Raw genomic sequence first — 10,000 nt, forward strand, 5'->3', positions numbered from 1 at the left:
TACGGATAAAATCAGGTAGCGCATTCCGCAACTTAGCTGATACGTAAGAAAAAAGAACTTATACCATAACTGGTTGTTCCAGGTTTATTGAGGAACAGAATGTAATTTCCGCGAAGATCATGCATGAGAAGGATGAGGGGACGCAAGTTACTTCTACTGTAAGTACAGTTTCACGCTGAGATCGTTTTCTTGCGGTCGGGATAGGCGTTATAATCCCCCATGTCCGAAAAATATTTCTGTTATCTCCCTGCATCAACCAATGTGATATTCCAGATCTAATATTTACAAACACGTGTCTCAAACATCTGGAAAATGTTGTCATTTGATCAGTACCATTTCACGTTTCACAATTTAACAGATCAAAGGTATGTTTGTAATTATTTTAGTGGAGATGGCGCAAAAAAGGGTTGCAGTCCCTTTACTCGGTTATCCTCAGAAAAAAATATTTGTGGCATAAGCTCACATCAATACTTTAAAAGCGGGAATTTTGTGATTTCACACTTTCCGGAAAAAAATTGAACAAGTACACATAGGATTTCTTGGCTGATCCAAAGAATCATGGAAAAGCTTTATCTTCCGCCTATTCCAACCTTGGCTACGTCCTTTGGTTTTTTGGCAGGAATAACTCGACAGTTGAAATTACGAAAAAAAGCTCCCTTTACAACGACAACGCGTTTAATCAACTAAAGAAATTCGTCAACGGTTTCGGTTTAAATAATCACGATTTTTTCCGAAGACGTCAGTGGAGTAGTTACTGGTGCCAAAACCCGGTCAAAAAAAACCTACCGTAAACACATACAGAGACCCACACGTCAAGCACAAAGAGCTTATCTGCCCAGCTGTTTACCTAAGTAACCTGGAGTAGGTAAATCAATTCGATCTGTGACCCAACAAATAAATCACTAGAAGAATTCATTTAATAAGGAAATTGTTCAAATTTTAGTAAGTACCTTTGAAGATCATTATTAACACTTACAATCTTAAGTTATTTCCAGTTGAGTTCTTTGAAAACGCCAGTTTTGAGTGAGGCAGGGGACAGAGGTCAATGAATGAGTCACTAACCCAAAAGAAACGAAAAATCACACCCGTAAGTCGACCAATGAGAAAGAAAACTACTAATAAAACAAATTTCTACTTTCGCGCTAAAACACGTTGCATGTAGGTACTTCGAATTCTGATTACCGATCCCGCTGTTTGTGATATTATTTGTTGTTCGGATAAATCGTTGATATTCGTCGAGGATTATCGAGAGGGTATAGCATTACAAAAGTCCTCGATTAACGCGGAGACACGTGATCTATCAAAGTTGAAGAATGTTCCGCCGACATCATGATTTAAAGACTTGGGACGAAGTCGACAAGCGCTGTTAATATCGTAGTTCATTCCTTCGAAAAACAAAGCACCCATTGAGAATCCCGAGAAAAGGTGGAAACAGGTAGGTTTTTAGTAAAGGGTAGTATTATGGTTTATCGCACACTTTTTGTTTAGTGATCATGAAAAAACTTCCAACAAACAATTCTTGGTCCAATTCTTGATCCAATCAAAGGAAAACAAAGTGAATGAATCGCATCTCCTGGCTCCGCGAGCGCTTGTAAATTATAAAAGAATGGAAAAAACAAATTCAGTTTCATTAAAGCAAGGCTCTATTTCCACAGGATCTTGATATTAGCAGGCAAATCAGAACTTTAAAAAAAAAGACAAAACTTTTAAGATTATACGACATGTTTCGACAGAAATTTCTGTTAGCTTCAGTTGATTAATGTACAAAACGTTAGATAAATCTTAAACTATCCTTTTAATTCTCTCATTGTCACGTGTTATGTACATTCCGTTGTTACTAGCATAATTAGCACTTGTTCCTACTTATAAATTCGAGTTCTAACGCTTTGTACATTAATCAACTGAAGATGATAGAAATTTCTGTCGAAACATGTGTTATAATCTTAAAAGTTTTGTCGTTTTCTTTAAAGGGCTCCATTTGATGAAAAACTTGAACCTTGTATTTCGTGGATAATGGAACCAAAAGGTCGAGACAGGAGAAAGCAAATCGTTATCTTTAAGAAGATTACGACATTTTTTAATTTCCAAGACATGTTTTGATGTTACGAACATCACCTTCAGTTCCAGAATATTTGAAAAATCGTTTGCACTATATAACAACTAGGCGAAACATTCATAAACATTTACTAAGCTCAGAACGTTGTCGTCAATCTTGCTCTGCGGATTGTTTCGAAATCCTTCATTCCGCCCCTACTAAAATTCAACTTAAACTTAAGGAGGTTATGCATATAAATCGGGAAAAGCCTAATTTAAACCAACAAGTTCATCACGTCACCTGACACTTACGCTTTAGGCTTTACATTCTTTCAAACACTTTGTAACTCACTCAAATATGTAATTTTTTGTCACTTAATCATAATTAATTATGCATGTTTCGCCTAGTTGTTATATAGTCCTAACGGTTTTTCAAATATTCTGTAACTGACGATGATGTTCGTAACATCGAAACATGTCTTGGAAAGAAAAAAAATGTCGTAATCTTCTTAAAGATAACGATTTGCTTTCTGCTGTCTCGACCTTTTTGTTCCATTATCCACGACATAGCAGCCAGATATGAAGGACGTTTCAACCTTGTATGTATAGTGATTAAGAAGAGTAAAACCCACAATAGGATACTATAAATAATCACACCAATGTTCACGGATCTCCGAGTTTCGCAGTAAGAGTTTGGCAAACTGTATTACCTTTCTTTGCCCTCTCTGTTGCTGGAGTTTTTAAAGAAGCTATACCACTTTTTCGTGATCTGTCAAAGTGCAGGAATGGTCCACCGTTAATGAATTCAATGGGTGTCAGTAAAGAGGTGACTGGGTTGTGTCAACAAAGGGCGGAAGAAAGGAAAAAAATCCTGTTTTTTTTTTTTTTTGTTGCCACAATTGACAAACGGTTACTGACAGTTTTATTCTACGAAGACTAGCCTGCTAGAAGGCTCCCAGGGGTTCGAGGTACATGAAGAGCATGCTTGACTGCTCGAATGCGCAGGCTAAACAAAGGCAAAAAGGTGCTGTCAGATACGGTTTCACAGTCAGTGGCCACGCCTTGCTATTATCTAAGAGGTATATGGTGCCAAACGCGGTCAAAAGAAACCTACCGTAAACACATACAGAGACCCACACGTCAAGCACAAAGAGCTTATCTGCCCAACTGTTTACCTAAGTAACCTGGAGTAGGTAAATCAATTCGATCTTTGACGCAACAAATAAATCACTAGAAGAATTCATTTAATGAGGAAATTGTTCAAATTTTAGTAAGTACCTTTGAAGATCATTAACGTACAATCTTAAGTTATTTTCAGTTGAGTTCTTTGAAAACGCCAGTTTTGAGTGAGGCAGGGGACAGAGGTCAGTGAATGAGTCGTCACTAACCCAAAAGAAACGAAAAATCACACCCGTAAGTCGACCAATGAGAAAGAAAACTACTAATAAAACAAATTTCTACTTTCGCGCTAAAACACGTTGCATGTAGGTACTTCGAATTCTGATTACCGATCCCGCTGTTTGTGATATTATTTGTTGTTCGGATAAATCGTTGATATTCGTCGAGGATTATCGAGAGGGTATAGCATTACAAAAGCCCTCGATTAACGCGGAGACACGTGATCTATCAAAGTTGAAGAATGTTCCGCCGACATCATGATTTAAAGACTTGGGACGAAGTCGACAAGCGCTATTAATATCGTAGTTCATTCCTTCGAAAAACAAAGCACCCATTGAGAATCCCGAGAAAAGGTGGAAACAGGTAGGTTTTTAGTAAAGGGTAGTATTATGGTTTATCGCACACTTTTTGTTTAGTGATCATGAAAAAACTTCCAACAAACAATTCTTGGTCCAATTCTTGATCCAATCAAAGGAAAACAAAGTGAATGAATCGCATCTCCTGGCTCCGCGAGCGCTTGTAAATTATAAAAGAATGGAAAAAACAAATTCAGTTTTATTAAAGCAAGGCTCTATTTCCACAGGATCTTGATATTAGCAGGCAAATCAGAACTTTAAAAAAAAAGACAAAACTTTTAAGATTATACGACATGTTTCGACAGAAATTTCTGTTAGCTTCAGTTGATTAATATACAAAACGTTAGATAAATCTTAAACTATCCTTTTAATTCTCACATTGTCACCTGTTATGTACATTCCGTTGTTACTAGCATAATTAGCACTTGTTCCTACTTATAAATTCGAGTTCTAACGCTTTGTACATTAATCAACTGAAGATGATAGAAATTTCTGTCGAAACATGTGTTATAATCTTAAAAGTTTTGTCGTTTTCTTTAAAGGGCTCCATTTGATGAAAAACTTGAACCTTGCATTTCGTGGATAATGGAACCAAAAGGTCGAGACAGCAGAAAGCAAATCGTTATCTTTAAGAAGATTACGACATTTTTTAATTTCCAAGACATGTTTTGATGTTACGAACCTCACCTTCAGTTCCAGAATATTTGAAAAATCGTTTGCACTATATAACAACTAGGCGAAACATTCATAAACATTTACTAAGCTCAGAACGTTGTCGTCAATCTTGCTCTGCGGATTGTTTCGAAATCCTTCATTCCTCCCCTACTAAAATTCAACTTAAACTTAAGGGGGTTATGCATATAAATCGGGAAAAGCCTAATTTAAACCAACAAGTTCATCACGTTACCTGACACTTACGCTTTAGGCTTTACATTCTTTCAAACACTTTGTAACTCACTCAAATATGTAATTTTTTGTCACTTAATCATAATTAAATATGCATGTTTCGCCTAGTTGTTATATAGTCCTAACGGTTTTTCAAATATTCTGTAGCTGACGATGATGTTCGTAACATCGAAACATGTCTTGGAAAGAAAAAAAATGTCGTAATCTTCTTAAAGATAACGATTTGCTTTCTGCTGTCTCGACCTTTTCGTTCCATTATCCACGACATAGCAGCCAGATATGAAGGACGTTTCAACCTTGTATGTATAGTGATTAAGAAGAGTAAAACCCACAATAGGATACTATAAATAATCACACCAATGTTCACGGATCTCCGAGTTTCGCAGTAAGAGTTTGGCAAACTGTATTACCTTTCTTTGCCCTCTCTGTTGCTGGAGTTTTTAAAGAAGCTATACCACTTTTTCGTGATCTGTCAAAGTGCCGGAATGGTCCACCCTTAATTCAACGAATTCATTGGGTTTCAGTAAAGAGGTAACTGGGTTGTGTCAACAATGTTGAGTCCCTATGTAAAAGAGTGGAGGCAGCCACGTCCCAATTCAAGGTAACTTAACCCTTAAAACTGCTGGCTTTTAGTCTTCTGGTTTCTTCTTCTGTTATCCATTGTATACTGTGCATACTGTTTCTCTGTGCTCAATGTTCTTCGGTGCATAAGTTTCCTCTGTGCCTACTGTTCCTCTGTACCCTCTGTGCCCACTGTTCCTCTAAGCCTTCTGTTCCTCAGTAAATAACCACTGTTCCACTAGTACTATTTCTCACTCCTCTGTTCTTCACTGCTTTCATGTAATGATTGACGCTTTCACTAGACTTCCCAGTATATGTGTAATGATTAACTATTTCAGAGCCCGGTATATGAGAGACAAGGTGGCACACCTCAAACATTTCGATGTAACATGAAAAGTAGGTTTAGCTGTTTACTAGATAATTTGTAACAATGTATGTTGCGTCTTTTTCATCTGAACTGGAGGGTGACACACCTCAAAAAGTTTGATGTAACGTGGAAAGTAGGTTTAGCCGTTTACTAGATAATTTGTAACAATGCATCTTGCGTTTTTTCACCTGAACTGGCGGGTTTTTATTGTCTTTAATCATGTTAATAGCCGATAAGAGGCCGTCGTGGCCTGTAGTAATGCTTCGAAAAGGTTGCGTTAGAATGCATAAAGCCACCTAAGCCGGAACGGCCAAAATTCAGAGACTTTGCCGAGTGCGCTGCAAAATGTACATGTACATGCATATATTTATGTTAATTCTTATTCCAGTAAAGGACAAATCTACCCTTAAATGACGGCAAACTGTGATATAAAGTTGCCTTAATCTTTCTTTTTTTAAATATGATTGTCTATGAGTCACAAAGAAGTGTTGTTTCTTGTATTGTACATCGTTTAATGCTCCTTCACCCAGTAGCGGGTTTGTTCTTACAAAATCCTCCCAACGATTACTTGCAGGTGTAGATCACTCAAGTAAACCCTCAATTCTTTCTGGACAAAGTTGTAGAGTCGCTAGAACCTAGTTTAATGGCCTAGCTCCAATGAGTCTCCTGTAGGGAGAGCATTCCAACTAGTAAATGGAAGATCATAGGTTTGACTACTTCGATGGAGCACTCGCGGACTGTTTTTCCGTGTTTGCCTGCGACATTACCGATGAATTCATATTTCTTCCGCCAATGAAGTTACTATGGCGATCACGTGGAACCACTGGCGGGAACGTATGATAGTCGTTTTCTATTAAAAAACTAACATGACAAAGCTTTAAAAAAAAGCAAAATAAATGCTAAGACAAAAGGAGTACTCAAACCTGGATAAAAATTCATTATAGCGAGAAAATTTTGTTCAGTGCACTATAAAATAAATCGTAAGACCTTTTCCAAAGTGGAGTCAAAGGGAAGAAAATTAGATCCCAATAAAAAGGGGTAATCCCAATAAAAATTTTTGAAAGCTCTCTAAAAAGCTCGTTTGAAAAACGTCACCATAACCTATTAATTCCTAATTGAAGTCGATTTACAGGATTTAGATGATGCTATTTTCTTTACAATTCACTGTCGCCTCGATTGCCCAATGCACACAAAAATTCAACATACGTCAGCGCTATTGGCAAACCAGAAACAGAATTAAGACTAAACGCTTCAGCGTCAGTGATTATGATAGTGAGAAGGCCAAAGGAAAGTAAAGCGAAGCAACTACATCATCTGTCAGAGAGTAACTTAAAGTGTTACATATTCCCTATGATCATTAGCCCTAGTAATCGAAACGACCCCACAGGAAGAGAGTAAAAAGAAATTCTGATCAACGTTGCTGGAAGCTTACGAGAAAATTAACTGCATTCTAGGGGAGAAGAGCGGGAAATTTTTCTCACTGTATATTGGCAACATCCTTTGATTTACCATTGTTTTCAACAGTTCTCTTACTACCGTGCTAAACTATAAGGATTTTCCCATTTCAGGTCTTAAGTGTGAAACAATGTTGTACTTGTTTCTTCGAGTAATTTCCGCTGAAATGTCTCTTGCAACATTTCTTGTCGCTAATAGTGGTTTCCTTTTCTTCCACTCTTTCCTCTGGTTTGATCTTTCTTCGTTAGTGTTTTCACATGTCTAGATGATTCTCTTCCAAATTCGATCCGCCATGTAGGGATGGCGCAGTGGTGAGAGCACTCGCCTCCCACCAATGTGGCCCGGGTTCGATTCCTCGACTCGGCGTCATATGTGGGTTGAGTTTGTTGGCTCTCTACTCTGCACTGAGAGGTTTTCTCTGGGTACTCCGGTTTCCCCTCTCCCCAAAAACCAGCATTTGCCTTGATTTGCGTTGATTGTTAATTTCACTTTACAGTGTCCCCAATAAAGTTCCTTTCCTTTCCTTTCCAAACAACCCTGTAATAATTGTTTACGGATTTGACGTCTCGTTCAGCGCGATCAAAAGAAAACGCACAGGTCACTGAGGTCATATTATCTGGAGTTCTCTGGGTCGTTTCCAATAAAATGACCGCTCCATGACATTGCAACGGATTACAACACCTGCAGTGTCAAAACTTGCGCTTCTCAATGAAAAGTATGTTAGGAATCCTAGTACGCCGTATTAGCATTCCTTTAAAGTACTTACAGTTGGGGCTTTTTGCGTCCCATCATCGGATGGGAAAGAAAACGTATTTTTCATATAAGCAAAAAAACCCTTTTTTCAAAAACAAAAAAAAAAAAAACAACCACATACTTTTATCAAGTACTACGAGGGAATTTTGGATGCGCTTATTCCATAGAGATGTCGAGCTTGACTTTCATAGTAAGAGGACAGGTAATCTGCAAATATAAATATCGTTATTCCCTTATTTACATTATTTTACCGTTTCTTTGACACAAGAATTACAGCGAAATGAAACCACAACTTTGTCGCGAAATTTTCTATGATAAAAACTTGTTCAGAAATCCAAAATCTACGTTAACAGCACACACCAGAACTACTCCTTAGTATCTGGCTATAAATCATTTCCTCTGGCCGCGCTTCAGCCATTCGATGAAGGCCAGTCTCGTACTTCTTAAGTTGCCTCGCCCATGCCCAAAAAGAATTCTGGGTAAGGGTTAAAAGTTTTTTTTCATAAGTGTCGGGCCACCCAGTCCTACCAGCAAAATAACGCATCGATTGAAGGTTTCAGCTTTCAAAACTTGCCCAGATTGTGTCAGTAGGTCCTGGAATTCGTCCACAGAAAGGCCAGAGAGACAACTTCACTCGTGAACCGCCATGTTTACAACAGAGCATTTTAGGCGTCCCAGTCTGCATGAAACCATCTCTCGCCTCTGTCTGAGACAAGACCAGACACGCACGGTTCTTACGTTACCTTTATGCCTATAAAATCTACTGAAATGGCAATTGCAGGTAAAAAAAAAAAAAACCAGCATGTTAATTTTTTTTGCGAGGCTAGGTATCGAAGAGCCAGAGCATTTGCGCATGCGCTGACAGAATGTTTGAGCAAGAGAGAAAAACGCAGTACCTCCAGACACCGGTGCTGGAGCGTTGTACCGAACGAGTCATCCCGGGATTTCGGCCCGTGCCATCGCTTTTGGACACTGTTGGCCCTTTGCTGCTTTCTGCTACCGACCTTGCCTCCCGGTACGGCATTGAGGGAGAGATATGTCGGCCCCTAAACCATGTGACAAATCCCACGCCTACTCACAGCTCCAAACCGCCCTTGTCAATATAGCGTAAGAATTAGATGGCTTATATATTCAACAGAAAAGTCATTTTATCTGTCAAATGGTAAGCACTGGAGTCGCAGATTACAAAGTGTGCGCATGCGCCGTCCTAAAGGTAACATACATACAGTCAGTCATACATACAGCTTTTTCCGAATAACTACAGGAGCTAATATCTTCGAGACATTACATTTACAGCTAAAATACATAGCATATACAGATACCTACTAAATACATAATATTTAAAGATATATTCATTAAAAAGAAAAGCCACTGTACAAAATGTGGCCCTGGATTCTCTTTTAAAACCAGTAACAAAGTTGAAGCTGGTGGCTCAAGGAGTAAACTGTGCAAAAAAGTTAGCTTAAAGGCTATAATGGTATTTAAATATTATTGGAGAACAATGTTGTTTTTATCATTAAATCAATGGGAACCCAAACATTAGGATGCAGTTTGCTCAGGAGGGGTCTTCCCTATGAAAATGACAGGGTACTTGGAAATTTTTTTTAAAACAACCCTTGAAGGTAACCCCTACGAGGAACCAACGATATAATTGCAACTTTTAAGTTTAACATGTTCACCTTTTAACGTTTTAATATTTAACCTTTTAAGCTTAACCTTTAAAAGGGTTTCCATCTAATGTATCCAATATGAGGTGGGTATGAAATGAGGTCAATATGAGGTGCTATGACATGCTGAATTCACTTTAAAATTATTTGTGAACAACTGAAATGCATTTGTAAATTTTCAGAGACCTTATGCATTGCTTTTTGTTGTCAATCTTAATTGATTTGCCGCTATGGATCACTCGAATGGCAAGTTTAACAACTTAATCTTGAAAACAGCAGAATTTCTGTTAGATGCGGACCCCCGCGGAAAAGTATGTAAATATTTAGTTGCAAGAGAAAACCATTTGTAAATATAGTGGTGTCTTTTTTGCTCCATTTTTTACAGATGTTTAACACATGAATTGAAATCAAGACTGTAATCTGTTAGCCGGCCAAGCTCCATGCACGAACGAATTTCCACTCAAAGACTGCCACAGCAACCGAGACTCGCGTTGACCTTGAAA

The 10,000-nt window shown here is 38.1% G+C and overlaps 2 protein-coding genes across 7 annotated transcripts in view; one reads left to right on the top strand and one right to left on the bottom strand.

The window, feature by feature from the left end:
* The window catches only part of LOC137978408 (CST complex subunit STN1-like), an 11,126-nt gene extending 8,326 nt beyond the window's left edge, over window positions 1-2,800 (bottom strand). For 2 of the 4 annotated variants that reach the window (XM_068825313.1, XM_068825314.1), the window contains exon 1: window positions 65-263. The gene's annotated coding sequence lies outside the window, so the exon portion shown is untranslated. Of the gene's footprint in view, window positions 1-64; window positions 264-2,744 lie in introns of those variants that run through there. The other 2 variants (XM_068825315.1, XM_068825316.1) reach the window with 2 other exon arrangements.
* Window positions 1,353-10,000, top strand: part of LOC137978410 (GTP cyclohydrolase 1-like) — a 20,790-nt gene continuing 12,142 nt past the window's right edge. Inside the window, exons 1-2 of one of the 3 annotated variants that reach the window (XM_068825319.1) lie at window positions 1,353-1,435; window positions 9,883-10,000. The exon at window positions 9,883-10,000 is cut by the window's right edge and continues 671 nt beyond it. The gene's annotated coding sequence lies outside the window, so the exon portion shown is untranslated. Of the gene's footprint in view, window positions 1,436-3,679; window positions 3,796-5,218; window positions 5,296-9,882 lie in introns of those variants that run through there. The other 2 variants (XM_068825317.1, XM_068825320.1) reach the window with 2 other exon arrangements.

Source organism: Montipora foliosa, chromosome 12 (assembly GCF_036669935.1).
Source record: "Montipora foliosa isolate CH-2021 chromosome 12, ASM3666993v2, whole genome shotgun sequence".
Lineage (NCBI taxonomy): Eukaryota > Metazoa > Cnidaria > Anthozoa > Scleractinia > Acroporidae > Montipora > Montipora foliosa.